Raw genomic sequence first — 15,415 nt, 5'->3', positions numbered from 1 at the left:
ACAAACATTGTTTTTACGCCATTAGACTGTATGCATTTGGACACAAATACATACTTTCATTTATTATGTCTGCCCCAGCCATCTGTGACGTGACTTCCATAGTTGACCCCAGCAGTGACGTACTTCAGTGCATCCCAGGGAATCTCCTTATACTCATCCAGGTACAAACTCAGCAGACTCCCACTCACCCAGGGGGGCATCAAGTCGATGATCTCAACAGACTGACTTTGAAATGTAAGATACAGACCAAGGGCAAGAAGACAGAAACTGTAAAAACAGACCGGAGAGGAAGAAATGTTAACACAGGCCTTGAGTAGGTTTCAGTCTCATACATTTGAACTGTCATTATTCATTAGTCTAACTGGCCCTCACTCTGACAGTATATAAAAGAGCCTTTCTGATTGAGTTAAGTCTATATTTGTGTTTTAGAACAAAGAAAGCATCAGCCACAAATGAATTCCACTTAGTCATCACTGCCATAACCCCAACCACATCATCGTCATCGCCACTCGAATATTAAGTAGTTGTTACCTCCAACATCTTCTCTGTGCTGATGGCAGTCCATCTGATGGCACATATGCCAATAACTGTCACTGTTTAACAGTTTCCTTCAGTATCAGATGAGACTCTGACCTCAAAGTCAGAACGACTGAAGTCATTGACAATGTTCCAGCCCAAAAATTACAAGGAGACAGTCATGTTCATTCACGATGGCTTGATAAGGTGCAGTGTTAACACTATGGGGCTTAGCTTTGTTTGGGATTGTCTTCCATAAATGTACATGTTTTAATTTATACTTTCACATGTTTATATCGGCTTTTATTTAGGGTCTCAAGACAACAGAAACGCATGTATGTATAATGGTTTGTGGATACTTGATCCACCAGCTTGTCCAACTGAGGCATCCAGGAGAGAGAGAGCGCGAGCGAGAGAGACAGAGGGGTGACTGGTCATAGTGTGGACAGCTCCTGGTGCTTAAATGACATCTAATATACACATACCAGATGAATAATAAAATACAGTGGTTAGATGGGCCGCAAGAGAGTGGTATGACATACAGCAAGGGTCCCCGGCCAGGATGAAATCAGGGGCGTTGCTTTGATAAGGTATGCCTGCCTATTTTCAAGGATGTTTTTTGAGTAATATGTGGTACTTTATCTTAAGTAGGTGCTGCCTTTGACTGTATCCAAGCCCAATGAGACACCTAAAGAATCGATCAAGTGTGTAATGTACAGTATATTACAGTGAGTGTAGCGTTCTAAGCAGGGCTGCAGCACATGCTATGACTTGTATTACAAATCTAGCCACTTTCTTTCAAGCTATGTAACTGAAGGAACTCCAAAAAGCTGTGTCTGCACTGTACGTGCATTGGTACTAACCAGTGAGGCGTTGGCCCTCGGCTGGTATAGCCCTTGCCTTACAGACGAGAAAGAAAAAGCAAGGAGGAAAAGGGATTTGTATGTGTAGTGAGGGATGATGAAACCCCAACGTGGTCAATGTTTGTATGCTGACTTTCAGCAGAAGCATATTTCATTAAATGAGTATAAAAAGATTTATTTAGAATCATTGTTCTGTATGAAAATACAGCAAGGTAACAGTAAAGGCTTCTTCTTATGTGGTAGTAGCTGTGAAGTTGGCAGTTGGTTGTGTGCCACTTGTGCCCGGCCATTATGACTGCTATGCATCTAAGGAAAAGAAGGGGGAGGACATGGAAGGGTGAAAATGAATCAAAGGAAAGACAATAAAAATCGACTTCCCCAAACAAACATATTGCTTGATGTATAACAGTGACATTTCCCTAGTTACAGAGAGGCGTGTCTGAGAAGCAACAAACCATAGAAAATGACAGTCAGGCCTCTACTGGTATAATAAATAGCTGCAAATCATGCTGATGAGCATGAGAGAGCAGGGAAACAGTGGGTCGATACGAGGAGTGAAAGATTCATCTGAATAAACCAAATCAATCAAATATTCATCAAGTATTTTGTGCAGTTTGTCAAGCACAAATGACACTTCAGCCTAAAAAGAAACAAAAACAACGACAAAAAACACTCCTTACAATTGGTTCAAACCTTTCATGACGCCCTCCTCTATCATGTTCTTGGCGATGGGGCCCTGTCCCTTGCCCATGAAGTGCTGTCTCACGTAAGAGGCCTCAGCCTGTTGCAGCAGGGCTCCTGTGGGGTCCACACCAGGAGACCAACACGTTGTAACTCACTTCATGCTTAATAGTAACTAACAAAGATTTCTAACAAAGTGACGCATGAAACATTTGTTAAATTTAAAGATGAGAATTACAGCACCATTGTTGCATTGCCTCAATCTTTGGTGGCCATTTTAGTCCTCAGAGTCAAAGACTTATGGGCTTATGATGGAGTGTGAGTGGGTGTGAGGGAGAGCTTTGTCAGACAGCCAGGAACAGAGAGAGAGGGCCACATGGATAGAGAAGAAGAACAAGACAGAAGAAGCAACAAGGATTGATGGGATAACAGCTGACACTCTGAGCTTGTAGAGCAGTAAAGAGCGGGCGGCTCCACAAAGCAAGACACGGTCTTGTTAACAATAAAGGAGGTGATGCAGATGGATACATGGTTCTGACACAGACAGCTCACAACATCATCTTCTGCAGCTCATTACAGCTATTCTCCCAATCACCTAGAAGGAGGCGCAGCAGAGAGAAAGGGTAAAGGCAGGGAATTCAGAAGTGACGGAGGGCAGAAATAGGAGGGTAAAATGGATGGATAAGGTGATGTAAAGCAAGCAAGGGCAGGTGAGACATGACTGAGAAGAAACTAAGTGGAAAGAGCAAAGCATACATAATATAAGGAGGATATGGAGAAATATTGATAGGTTAAAGAGAATTGTATGCTTTCATTCTATGTAACAGTGAAACTTTCGTCAAACTCTATGAGGTAATACAAGTCATGACTCATGGCCCCACATCATTGACTTAGCTAGATAAACACTAGACTCTACTCTAAGCTGATGGGAGAAAAAATCTTGGCAGCAGCAAAATCCTCCTGTGATCACATTAATATTGAGCTCAACTTTGTCAAATCTAATTCCCACTGATGGAATAAAGCAACGGAAGTGAGTGACAGATATCCACAAACCCACACACTCTCTTGCTCTCCTCTCTCTTCAGTCAAGCAGCCATGAATAGATCCTCAGAATAGATGTCAGAAAAAGCAGGAGAAGACACGTATTCATCATCAACAGGGTATAAAATATACACACTGTTGGGGTCTGCTTTAATCAAACACAGAAAGCACACGGTTGTTCTGAATTGTCAGTGTTCTACTTAAGCAACACCTTGAAACTTGCTAGCACACAGCAAGAAAAGCATGATGAAGACACCAACACACACAAGCTGCCTTTCTCACACACTCTCACACCTGCACTCACACCTGACTTCACTTTTACTTTATTGCTACTAGTGGGGAAAATATTCTTGCTGCAGCAATTAAAAAATACCATGTGGAAGTGTCTATAATGTGAATTCCTGAATATTAAATGTTCTTCATCTGCAATTTGTTGGTCTATATTTTTACAATATTTGCTCTTAAGGTGTACTGAAGAAGCACATCACTATTAGCTGATAGCTATTAGCTATCAGCTAGATTTTGAAAGTATCCATCTGAAAAAATGTCACCCTCTGCTTTTAGACCTCCCTCTAAAGCCACATTTTCATGTGCAGTGAGTGCATGGGCAGAGTACGCACAGGTAGACTGGCAGGTAGGCCAGCCAATTAGGTCCGAATGAAATGATTGGCCGTGCTTATAACTGTCCTGTGACAGCCACGGATTTTTAAAAATTTTTGAGCACTTGATTTATTGATTGCTGTAAAGAGAATTTTTCTTCTTCTACCTTCTTCTACTGCCATGGCTTTAAGCTACATTTGAGTAAAACATTTTTTAAAACAAAGCAAAACGAATTCCGTTATTCATTCAACAGTGTCCACTCATATCTTAAGATGTTTGATTTCTATGAGAATTTATTCTAATTATAACTATACTAATTGTGTATTAACCCCCCCCCTGCGCTTTCATTCAATTGTATCTGCGGGATGTCTCTTATTTTTTTAATGGCTCACTCTGTATTGAGTGTTTTAGTCAGAGTGATTGTTATTTGTGATGCTTTAACTGTGCACCCTCCCTCATGCCTCTCGGCGCATGCAGAGCTGTTTTCTCGACACTGCTCTGTGCTAGACTGTTACAGTGCGTAACCATCATCTCCGCTTCTCACAGCAGTAGGTTTTATGTTGTTTTCCAGTTTCCTTCCCTCATGGTGAATATCAGGCTGTGTCTGTGCCTTCCGTGCGCATTTGATATACTATGATGCACCAATGCATCACGGCGCAATGCATTGCATCACAGTCCAGAGGTATGGACTGGTTGTTGAATTCTTATGAGGTGCATATGTGTTTGTGCTTGTGGAACCACATCCTGCTTTTCCATTATCCCATTAGCAATAGCCTTAAGAGGGCTGAACCTATTCATTTTGAGGGTAAGAGCAATGGCCAGTCCAGCCAAAAAACATCCACCAACACGTACAAACCTGGTGGGAAAGCAAAGGTTCCTGTCTCAGGTGTACAATTCGAGGGAAGTGGATGGAGATGTGGAGGTTGGGAAGCTTATCTAGCTCTATGATGTTGTCCCAGCCCATCTATCTGAACTGCTTCATCAAGCATCAAGCATAGAGTGATCCCAGCAGTCCATCCATCAGTTTATCAATGAAGCAACCTAACAAACAACACATCAATCATACAGCATAAGTCTTCTAATGGCTATGACACAGACTAGAATGAAGGCTCTGTCTTTGAGGGGAAGCACAACTTCTGCACAGTTCTACATTTGATTTCACAGTGGAATGCCTTTCGGGCCTTAAGTGAGTTCCAAGCCTTTGAAAATAAAAGGTTTGTCCTGTTGGATTATCTTAAATCAAATAAGATGAAAACAAGATGTTTGTGCGCATGGAAAATCCCCCCCACATCATTCTGTTAGTGTTCTCCTCTCATCTTTGGTTTTTTAAAACACGAATAGAAAAATGCTCTTTGGTTGAACTGCTCAGAACTCATATGCAACCAGTAATGAGGGGTGCCAAGTAGACATTTCTTCATTTAAAGGGGTTGTAAGCCAAAACGATTTGGTACCAGTCTCCTAGAATGACATGCATCTCTTCCAAAGGCATATCTTTTTCAGCTTACCATAGCTGTAACAATGTGCCAAATGTTCTGTAACTGTAAAGGCCCTGTGTTTCCAAGAACAAAGGAAAAAGTTATGCTCTACAGTTCTACGGCTAAATCTAAAACCTCTTAATTTCTTATGACTTTTTTTCTCCCTACAGAATTAAGTCAAAATTCATTTTGAGCAATCTTAAAAAATAACCTTTTTAAGTTTTCATATTTTGCAGCTTAAATTACTGTATATGGTTGTTTTTTAAAGAAATTCCATCAAGACCAAACCTAAAGCTAAATCAACCAAACCAAACCCACCTATACAACCCAGTACAAAAAGTAAACAAAATTAAAAAAGACAGATTTAATAACACCAAAATAAACTAACCCCAACCAAATCAGGGTAAATCCAATCCAAGGTCTCTGTCACAAAACACTGTTAATGTTCAAAACCTGATACTGTAAATTAATATGTTGGGCATGTAGTACTGAATGTACATGCAGTTGAGACATGCAGTGTGGTTATTAGTACTGACCAAGGTTTAATCATGGTGCTCGTTGTGGGTGCAAGATCATAGAGCCAAAGCTATTCCTGCAATTTTAAGTACAACCTGACTTAGAACAAAGTCAGAGCTATTTTAAAAGTTCAATCCCAACAGAGAGCTTAGCAGAGGTTGGGTGAGGGGGAAGAAAGAAAGGTAGAAAGGCTGAAAGGAACAAAAGGGAAGCAGCTAATAGTTTGGAGGATCTAGGAATAAAAAATTTATAGGGTAAAATAAGGTTCCTTTAGCCCATCCGTCAGCATTGCTGCAGTGGAAATTAGTCTTGCTCTAGTCCACTCTCCCCCTCCACAGTGCACTTCTACAATACCCAGTTGTGTTAAATAGTCATTCTCTTCTGAATCTTTGGTCTTTATCCTTGAGTTGTAGACTTTGCATGTCTTTTAAATTTTGTATCAATATTTCCAACTATTTTTAATGCGTTTTTTAGTTCTGTATAACAATTCACAAGTGAAATACTGTTACTATTTTATAATGTGAGTTTGGGAAATGTATCTATGTAGAACAGTTTATATAAATGAGTACAATGTACCACTCTGTAACATTGAGTACAGAGTCTTCATTTGTCTTGGAATTTACATTTATGTCTTACAAATGTATTATCAAATGTTAACTGATCCCCCCTCAGCTTTCCCCTTCTGCTTTGTCTCTGTTCTTAGCGTTTAAACTATTTTTCTACTGACCTCAGCACTCTTCGTCATCTTCAGTCAATTCCCCTTTCCCTTCCTTTTATTTTCTCTCATCCCTCTTCCTTCCTCATGCTATGGCTCCTTGCCATCCCTCGCCCTCTGCCCGCCTTCACTTATTTGTCTTCTTCCTCCGTTCCCCCCTTACCTCTCTTCTTTTCTCCTACTCCTGACATGCTCACCACTCTTTTGTTAATTCCCCCTTTATCGTTCCCTGTCCTCCTACTGACTCTTACTAACATCCCGGTCTCCCTATACTCCCACACTTGTCCCTCTTTATCTCGACGTTATACAATTCAGACCCACAAACAAAACAAAAAAAAGATAATATGTAGATAGATAATTACAAACATCAAGATCATAATCCATATCACATAAATCCATCAGCATCACTGTTACCCATTCTCAGGATCAACAAACTTCAAAACTGCCAAATATCACATGTAAGTATATATAAGTATAACATGTGCAGTGTTTTGGTAGGATCAACAAATACCATCAATTATGCTGTTTTTATAAATAAGGTGCCTTATTCCTGCCTGACATATAGTTAAATGTCTGCTGATAAACACATGACTTTCACTATTAAATCGTCGAACAGACAATAACATATTCACAGTATCATTGTAAATAATATAATTTATGGCAGAGGTGATATATGTAATTAATCAATTAAAGCATTCATAAAATGATGAACACTATATTCAACTAGTAGTTGCTATCTTTGTCTGTCTACAGTCTAGTGCTGGGCAGGGGATTTTTTTGAGTTTTTTCACCTAAACAGCCGCCCGCTGTGTGTGGAACGATACTGTTGAGAGCAGTGGGAGTGAACCAAAAACAGTAAAAGTGCGGGCTGTAATAGCAAAACAATGAGTTCTAAGATGCCACAAAGCTTTGTAGAGCTGGGGGGGGGGTGATGATTCTCTATGGGTGAACTACTATAAGCGACCCCTTTCACGTTATACAAAGTCAATATAAAAATATTGATTATATCATCATATATAGTCTTTGCATCCAATCACTACTTATTATCACTAACTTATTAACATTACTCTTTGTAGCATTAAATCAGTCACAGTCAGCACTATTTTGGCAGCATGTACTCTTGAGCATACTACACTACTATACAATGCAGGGAGAAAATATAACCAAATCATCTGCATATAAAATTTAAATGATTATGAGATGACCAATAATGTTTAAACCATTTAACTACCAAGATCCGTCATACACACAAAGTTTTTCAAAAGATTAGATAATATCCTGCCCAGTCTCTTTCATTCATTTTCCCTCAGGTAATCTGATAAATTGACATTTTAAATTGACATCTCTTCTACCCGCCCCCCACTTCCTTCTCCTATTTCCACTCTTTTAAACAAATTCTTGCTGCATACCCACCCTTCAATCCGTCTACCTTCTCTCTTCTTCTACCCTCATCCTGTCCTCTCTGCAACGTTTTCCAAACTTCTCCTTTCCCTATCCCTATGCCTTCCTTGTCATTCTCCCTCATTCCCTTCGTCCACATTATTGATTATGGGCAAGTCAGTATAGGATCTCGGTTATTAGACAAATATGTCACTCTGAAACGCTGCAGTGGCAGTCCTTTAATGGCCACAACTCCATTGTCCCAAAATGTCACGCTGTGGCTACATTGTGAACTGGCAGCTGAATGAAATGGGAGCAATGAAGCAGAGCAAAGACCTACAGAGAGAAAGAGAGAGAGAGAGAGAGAAAGAATGAAAGGTCAGAAAGGCGAAAGAGGAAGAAGCTGTCTGAGTGGTATACACTAAGAAGAAATTGGCCAGAGAAAAGAAAGAAGAGAAACGAGTGGTTCTGTGGCGACGAAGGGCATTTTGAAAAGAGGGAGGAGGATGAGAACAATGACGACTTAAAGACTGGGATGAAGAAATGGTGAGGTGACTTACTCACTCACTCTCCTTTGCCCAACCCTCTCTCTCTCTCTCTCTCTCTCTCTCTCTCTGATAGTACATAAATCTTTGCAACCACCTTTCTCTCATGTTACACATTCAGGATGGCCACACAAGACATTTCTTCTTCCAAAATGAAACTAATCTAAATAGCTTTTTACACAGAAGTGTGGAGATTATCACTATATACAAGAATTACTAAATACATTTCGGCTAAATCCTAAATCTACCAATGTCAAGTGTTCTAACTTACTGACTTACATTTTATTTTGTGTGTACTACCTCATTAGCAAAATGACAAAATAGTACAATTTCGGTGTAGTTTCTAGCAGGTGTAAATCAATTTGGCAGTGAAAGAATGTCTCAATCTTTAATTTAGGCTTGTTTACTTTTAAGTGTAAGTGTCTTGTTTACTTGCTCCACAGTTTGTATTAATTGTTGTATTAAGGATCTGTCATGCATGTCACCTATCCACCTCTCTCTAACTAATGACAAAGACGGTGTTGAGTGCTGGACACATTGTTTTACTGCTTTGGTAACAACATTGTTATTAGTTGAGTAAATATCAAATGGGCAAAACACTCTTGATTATTCGGAAATCTCGATGTTAGAAATTGGAAATTACACATTTTAATTTGTTATACAAATAGCAAATTCTTTAAACCATCCATTACAAAATGAGCTAATTTGATTCAACGAGGCATTTCTATTGTGATTGTTATTATTATCTTGTTCAGATTATTACTGAAATAAACGGCGGAGGACACAAAAATGCCACACAGACCACATCCACACACATGAAAAGAGTTAAGTTTAGAAAGAGCTCAGAAAGAAAGGGAAAACAGAAGTCACAGTAGTTTTGGAAAACAGGAAGGATATATTAGCTCCTGCAAACTTTCTTTGTAGCTTTCCCTGGCTTTCCACTGCTGATGGCTTATCTGATATCCAGTCAAAGTAAATCCCCTCAAATATCAGTAGCCGTCATCAAATATGACCATAATGCACTTTACTGCAATGCCTCAGTTGATAGAAATTCAAGACAATCTGTTTTCCATTATAAATATCTGTGTATGGGCTCATGTTCAGCAACATGTTTTTTAGTACACTGATTGCTTTCCTCATCCTGTTCATGTCTGGGGCTTAACTGCTGCAAAGAGACAAAGTGGGGTGAAAGAACACAGAAGGTAACCAGTGGCAACATGGGTGATTGCCTAGAGTGGCAAATGAAGCCTAAGTGCAATCAGGAAGACCTATCTTTATGCCCATTCACCTGTCTGTCTGTCTCTCTCTCTCTCTCTCTCTTTCTCTCCCTCCCTCCAGTTCATCACATCCAGTGCGGATTGAGCTCATCATAAATCCACCCCTCATCACATCCAGATCTTCTAAAATTACATTTCTAGGTGGCACGAAATGCATAAGAAGTTGATGGAAATATGCAGCCAGAGGCAAACAAACACAGAATTGCTCTACAGGTGGTACAGATTGAGTTGTACATGAAAAAAAAAGGAGGAAAGTGCTACTTGGGTCTGACCGCGACATAACACAAAACAGGCGCTTCTGATGCATGGGTAGGCAAACACTGTCCATAACAAAGAGAACGGATTCTGCAAAAAAAAAATTAATCAAGTAGACATAATAATAAAGGCTTTTCAACTTGGGCGTGTACATTTCTCACGCACACACACACACACAGATAATGTGTGCCCATCTACACTATCAATGAGAGAACACCAAGAGCACCAATTGGAAGACAAATTTTACTTCGCATTAGATTTTAATGAAAGCTTATGGGATATAGTGATTTTAACACTGACGCTCTAAAAAAATGGCTGCTAAGTGTAAAAAATTACAAAAAAGAAAAAGAAACCTGCATGGTAACAACAGAAAAAAAAATTTAATACAAAAATGTGTTTGCTACAAATAGAAACATTTGTCCAATTAGATTGTAGTTTGTGTCATCAATGGGCAATTACAATAAAGTTCCCTTCATTTGGACATTTAATGTAATTTAATGTCCAGAAATGTAACTTTGCAAAAGTAAAGAACAATAGTAACGTCTTGACTGACCTAATTAGCAGACGTGCTGAGCAAGACTGACTGTTTTGTTTTGTTTTCTTGAGGATCCAACATCAGCAGCCATCTTGAACAAGAAGAAAGCTGCATAACTCGATTGAGGTAACTTATGTTTGTGTGTATAGCACTTAGTACACAGAGTACACAATAGCAATAAATGAAAAACAAAGCCACATGTAGCAACAAAAATACACACTGCACAGAGAGTAAGGTAGGCTTGTCACCCTAGTGTTTTTCTGTGTATCTCCCTTGTTTTCCCTCCTCCTTGGTTTGTCCTTGTGTGTGTGTTGTGGGCACAGCTTATCATCCTGGGCACCTTGCTGAGCAACCCACCTAAATCCAATAATCTCATCAACTTCCTAGTTAAATATACCTCTGTTTTTATTCCGTCACTCTTGCTGTATTGTAACTCTCGTCCAACTTGCCTCTAGTGAAGCCTCTTGTGCTTTTGTGATCGTTATCTGGCGCTTTTTGTTTTTTCCTGTGCTCACTCTTCACTTCATCGCTAACCACCACCCGGACCACGGCATCACCTCCTACCTGCCTGCCCTCTGCCTTCGTCAGCCCTGCCAGCCACCTCACCAACAGATTGTGTTTGTCTACAAAGACTTTTATCTTCACTACACCTGCTGTGTTCTGTGTCTGCTCCTGGGCCCACCTAAACCTAAAAGTAATAAAACCAAAAAGGTGTTTCAAGTAAACTTCATAATAATAGCTTAAAATGTTTTGTTCACTGCTGCTACTTGCTGTCACTCAGAAGGACAGAATATTAAAGCATATTTCGAGGACTCTGATGCCTTCAGTTGTGAAGTCGGACCTCTGTTTGCGCCACTGATAACTGTTTGACGTCACCTAGGTCCTCTTGTTAACAACAAAGGCAGGAAGGCCAAAGTCAGCCAGAGTGCAACAGTGGATGCTCTGTTTGCTTAATTTCAAAGTGTCTTTGCTTTAGTGTGCTCACTGGACTACAGCTAATATCAATCAATAGACCTTTAATAACAACTTGTGTGTAAATGTAATGACTGGCGGCTCAGTTGAGAATGTCCCTCACTGCTGTGGCCTTGTGCAAGAAATTATACCCTGGTGAACATAGGAGCTGAGGAGAGGGCAAACAGAGAGCAAGGGGCAGTTACATACAGTAGGAGTGTGTGCATATGTGTCATCTATGAGATGCTCTGATCATCTTTAATACAAGGTCCAACATCTTGTCCTTGTCAAAGCTCACTAACACTCTGATTAAGTTTTCCTCATCTGTGAAAAAGTTCAAGGGCACACAGACAGCAGGATATTTCTTTCTGTTACTTTCAACAACCAGTTTGATTAATTTCCTGATCTGAGTTGTTCTCATAAGGAAAAGAAATGTTTCCTTGTTTTGTGACCTTCCTTGGGATCTCTCTGCTTTTTGTTTTATGTGTTTTATCTATTTTTTTTCAACGGCTCCTCTGTTACAGGACTGTGATCATCAAGATGAAAATTTAGCTCAGCGAGTCAGAGGGGAGACATTTTCCCCTGTACGCTAGTGAAGATCATTATACTCCACAGCACTTGAGAAAATTATTTTTCCACAAATCACACCTCTTCTTTTGTAAGCAGCATCTAATTAAAAAATGAATTTAAGGTGATATTGTAAATGTGTCACTTTGAATCTCAACTTCTATACAATGAATTTTCACCTGCTGTAATCCTCTTTGAAAAGCCCCCCAAACTCACCAAATAGTAATAAGTGCTATTCCAATCAACAGACAAGGGGAATTAAAGGAGCTTTTTAAAGATTTAAAATAATGGGAGGTGTGTACAGAGGAAGATATAGCAGAAATGGAGGGCTTCACATAAAAATGCATTAGCACGCAAAGGCTTTTTTAGTGTCTTGTATTAACTTTTTGTCTTTCATAAACTGACAGATATGTTTTTTAATGAAAGTTGGCACTTTGATAAAGTCCAAGAAATGCAGGTACGCTATTTATTTTGCAGCAGATCCGGCAGTGCCAATATTCCAAAGCTCAACTCATATTCTGACCTGCAACTCTTGAACCCTTTCATCTACCGGCAAATTGCTTGTGTTGAGAGGAGTTCAATGGATGTGATCCTAATTTTAGCCAATCATTCAGCTGACATTTTTGCTTCTACTCCTACGGTGAAAATGGCCTTAATTCAACAATTTGGCTGTGATATGCAAATGAAGACTGCGAAAAATAAACCCCAGGTTGAAATTACTACAAATGATCCTACCTTTTCCCCTTTCCCTTTCCTCTCTATGCATGGTGTGACTGTACACAACCTGTACTTGTCAGGTTTTAATCCACACATTTTAGGGCACTTTAGTTCTCCCATTTTCCATGTTTCTTTTGCTACACTCCCAATCTCCTCTCTTTCAGGCCCAAATGGCTCTGTCTTCCTGCATCTCTCCTTTCAATTTCCCTCCCTTATTCATCCCGTCATCCTGCTGCTGTCTCTCTCCCAGCTGGCTCTTGGCCTCCGCCCAGGTGGGCTCTTTGCCCTGGAGGATCATGATGGCCTGTATCACAGTCTCCACCAGTGCTGGGGGACAGCCATGTGACTTGATCTTTGTCATGTGCTTTTTTATTCAGAGACACCACAGAAAATGAGAACGGACAAAAAATAGGTGGGTGGATGAGACAGCCAGGTGAGTCACATATTAATTTATGAACTTTATTACTTGTGAAAGGAAGGCGAGACACTTTCAGCTGGCTGCTCTTTTGGCTTCTTTGACCTCTGAAGGGAACATCCACTTGTCAGCTGCAAGGAAATCCTTCTGCCATTTGTTATTTTATCTGCAAGACTTATCTTTTTGAATGCTGAAAGAATTCTCCTGCCAAATGTGACACAGACTAAACAGATTTGGCATAACCCATGCTAACGCTCTGTCAAAGTAAAAATATTTCATTATAACCATATTCATTACTTGGCTTTTCATCCAGAGTTAGCCACATTGAATATGACAAATATTTTCAAAGATTCTCAGTCAGAGCAAATTTGGTACTTTTCACTGATGAGGCAGCATCGGATAAATATGGATAGAGAAATATGGATTTCAGATGTTTGACTACACTTACCTCCAAGCACTAGGGCTACAAATATTTACATGCTCAACATGCTCACAATGACAATGCTAATATGCGGATGTTTTGCAGGTAAACCTTGTTCACCACCTTAATTTAGCGTGTTAGCATGCTAACATTAGCTAATTAGCACTAAGCAAAAAGTTAAGCTGAGGCTGATTGGAATGTTGCAAACCTTGCACGCACTTGGCCATAAACCAAAATATTGAACAAGTGAAAATGTTGACCTGATGATGGTGCTGGATGAAAAGCTAAGGGAACACCAAAGTTATAAAACATTTTATGTGGAGAACATGAATGTCCATACAATTTCTTTTGTGCGAATCCAACTAGTAGATATTGAGAAATTTCTCTGACCTTCCAGTTGTGCTGGATAAAACATAAGGGGATCATTAGGATTCACCTTCTGGGGACCATGGATATCAAAATGCAAAATTTCACGGCAATCCATCCAACAGTTCTTGAGGTACTTCATTGAGGAACAAAGTGGTGATCCAACAGACAAACATTGCTACTGTGGCTAAAAGCCACCCAGACATATACATTTGCACACAGACGAACATATTAACAGAGTTCTTACCAGTTTTTATGAGCAGCACATGATAGGTTTAGTAACCAATACAATGATGTATCTGTAGCCATGTCACATTGTGTAAAAAGCATAGCCTTGTTTTTTTAGTATTTCTCTTGCCACAAAGATCATGAGGTAAACTGAATACCCAACAGTTGGTTTGATGAAAAAGTAGGACAGCCATGGCAAGGCAGTCTCCGAGGCTTACCTTCTGCTGCACGTCAGCCTCTATCTTCTGCTGTACAACGACAAACAGGTACTCGCCACAGTGTTTCTGGAACTCGGCCACCTGCTTCTTGGCCCCCTCCAGCTCTACAGACATGGCCTCCACCTTATCCCGTGTCACTGATCTTAAAAAGGCCGCAGCTTTCTCACCTGCTCCACACGCACACTTGCACACACACATAGCCATATTTGAGGCACGGTGGTGCAGTGGTTAGTGCTTTCGTCTCACAGCAAGAAGGTCAAACCCCGTTCAAACCCGGGTTGCCCCGGCCTTTCTGTGTGGAGTTTGCATGTTCTGCGTGGGCTTTCTCCGGGTGCTCCGGTTTCCCCCACCACCAAAAACATGTTAGGTAGGTTCTCCAGTCAGTGCCGTTTGACCAATCTGGAGTTGGTCCCTGGGCGCTGTACAGTGGCTGTCCACTGCTCCCTCAGGGATGGGTTAAACGCAGAAGATGAATTTCAAATTTTGTGTATGTGACAATAAAGTACGTTTACATTGCACTTTACATTACATTGCATATGAGTGACACAGTGATTTTAAGAGAGACAGGTGTTTAGTGAATTGAATAGAGTCAGACAGAGCCATTTATCCAGAGGAAGATTAGAAGAAATCAGACAGGTGGCAACTGTAAAGCAACTGAAGAGAGAACTCCAACTGCAAAGGGCCAGGAAGAGACTTTAGAAAGACATTTTCTGTGATTTCTTCATTCTTTCTTCTTCAGTTTGACAAAAGGTCATCCCATTATCTACAAATGATGAATAACATCCACACTAGAATTGACAAGGTGAGTTAATATAAGCTAAGATCCTCTCTGATATACACCTACAGTACATCACAGAACACAGGACGGTTTAGGACAGAGGACTAAAAAGACCTAGGGTCATTTTCCCCAAAGCTTGAAAGGCTAATTTGATCATTGAAAACGTTCTATGCATCTTCTTACATTTGAATTTAAATGAGCATAGTTACTTTAATATAATTTCACCATCCATTCCAGCACGGACAAGACTCTTTAATGCTATTTTGAAAGACCAGTGTAAAAATGGTGTTTGTGGAAATACTTTTGAAGATAAACTGATGCTGGGGAACAGGGTGCAGGAGACTTACTTGCTAAC

This window comes from Micropterus salmoides, unplaced genomic scaffold (assembly GCF_014851395.1).
Source record: "Micropterus salmoides isolate LMB-PRFRI ecotype aquatic unplaced genomic scaffold, ASM1485139v1 Ms_hic_scaffold_2, whole genome shotgun sequence".
NCBI classification, from domain to species: Eukaryota; Metazoa; Chordata; class Actinopteri; order Centrarchiformes; family Centrarchidae; genus Micropterus; species Micropterus salmoides.
The sequence above is the reverse complement of the archived record's forward strand: the minus strand, read 5'-3'. Positions refer to the sequence as shown.